The sequence below is a fragment of the Schistocerca nitens genome, chromosome 6, assembly GCF_023898315.1.
Source record: "Schistocerca nitens isolate TAMUIC-IGC-003100 chromosome 6, iqSchNite1.1, whole genome shotgun sequence".
In the NCBI taxonomy this organism is placed as follows: Eukaryota; Metazoa; Arthropoda; class Insecta; order Orthoptera; family Acrididae; genus Schistocerca; species Schistocerca nitens.
The window spans coordinates 722,159,737-722,161,947 of record NC_064619.1 but is presented as its reverse complement, the minus strand read 5'-3'; positions in this window follow the sequence as shown (position 1 = coordinate 722,161,947).

Here is a 2,211-nt window from a genome sequence, read left to right as displayed (position 1 = left end):
AGGTATTAGCATTGTTATTAACATACAAATGCTTTAGAGTAGTTTAATAACGATTATTAAAACACTGTTCTTTAAGAGAAACAACATATGCAAATTTATTTTCTGTGGTCACTGCATGCAGGCCTACCACTAGTTACACAAGCTGTTTTCGCTTTTCTGTCTGTATCTCCAGAGCATATATGACATCTTGCCTGATGCTACAGTTTCGTAGGTCTTGGTCTTGAGGATCCTTTGTTCTCTTGGTTCCCAGAAGTGAGGTTATATTTGCCGATAGTTCCAGTGGCAATTTTTTCTGTAGGTACAGCTGTATGTGTGGCGAAAGAAATTTAAATCCAAGAGCCTATAGAAAATCTTTTCTTTGTGTTGGTGATTTTATTAAAAAAAAGAATAAAAGTATTTACTGCTGCCTGGTCCAGAATTTTATAAAATGTGCTAACAGGCCAGCTTAGTATACCCGTTGAAACAGAGTTATTCATGCAAAATTTGTCATATACACCCACTGATCCATTTCTCCTGTGGTGTGTGTGTGTGTGTGTGTGTGTGTGTGTGTGTGTGTGTGTGTATTGAACTGGGGACCCAGAAACAACGGAGAGGCCATAGCCCTCAGTTGTACACAACCCCACAACAGGCCACAGCAGTCCACCCAAACCGCCGCCGCCCCACACTGAACCCAGGGCTATTGTGCGGTTCGGCCCCCAGTGGACCTCCCCGGGAACGTCTCATAACAGACGAGTGTAACCCCAAATGTTTGCGTGATAGAGTAATTATGGTATACGCATACGTGGAGACAGTGTTTGCGCAGCAATCGCCGACATAGTGTAACTGAGGGGGAAGAAGGGGTAATAGACCGCATTCGCCGAGGCGGATGGAAAACCACCTTAAAAACCATCCACAAGCTGACGGAGCACACCGGACCTCGACACTAGTCCGCCGGACGGATTCGTGCCGGGGACCGTCACGACTTTCCGCTCGGCAAGTGGAGCGTTTAGACATCACGGCTAGCCTCTCGTGTGGTACTATTATAACATTCTATGATCTCTGGTTCCTCTGGTCTATGATATACATCAGAGCACCATCCATAGCAGACAAGATTACTACAGATTTTGCCTTCTGAGGAGAGGATACAAGTGAATTTTCTTGATGAAAAGCAAATTCGGACAATAGTACTTTCTTCCTGCTGTCACGTAAGAAATCTTTCAGCATCATGTTTGCCAAAGGTATAGATGTGAACCAGTTGTCACAAGTGATGTCTCGACCTGTCCCGTGAATAGTTGTGGACAGAGACTTCGCATAGTATGTTGGCAGACTTTCATTTATGTTTATCTTCTTCCCTACACATGGAACAGCATCTGTTATACAATATGTTCTGGGATCAGACATTGTCATTATTTTGTTGCCTTATTTATCAGGTTTCGAGACAGTGTAATCACAGTAAGGACACCTAGCACGAAACCATAAAAGTTGCTCATCAATTGTTACATACATATGAGAATAACTTGAGCGGCAATTGGTGAAATAGCTGTCCTGACCTCACGAATACGCGAAAACATATCTTGCCAATTTCTTTTGGTCTTATCATCAAATCTCAAACAATTTAGGAAAAAAAATTGGACCTCATTTGAGACATATTTTTACACCGAAGAGACAGGCCACATATCTTAAGTGTTGAGGTGATCATTTTTTTCTGATACCTGACATATAAAGCAATCGAATTAGTGCGCGTATTTATCCCGTATCTGTATAAAAATGGTTCAAATGGCTCTGAGCACTACGGGACTTAACTGCTGAGGTCACCAGTCCCCTAGAACTTAGAACTACTTAAACCTAACTAACCTAAGGACATCACACACATCCATGCCCGAGGTAGAATTCGAACCTGCGTTCGTAGCGGTCGCGCGGTTCCAGACTGTAGCGCCTAGAACCGCTCGGCCACTCCGGCCGGCGTATCTGTATCATCAAGAAACCTATGGTCAGTACATGTGCATGATTTTCTTGGGATTTCTTCATCTCTACGAGCAAGAATATTCTCAGCTATCCTTGGGTATTGTATTTTGAGAGCATCTATTTCCGAATTAATGACTGAGCAAAGTCTGCAGCCTTAGGAGCTTTCAGAATGTTTGAGCTTTGTGTTTTACTTTTGTTACGCGTTATTTTAGACCATAAAAATCCATTATTACCTTTGCTTGTGTTTGTTGATGATGCCTCCTCCTC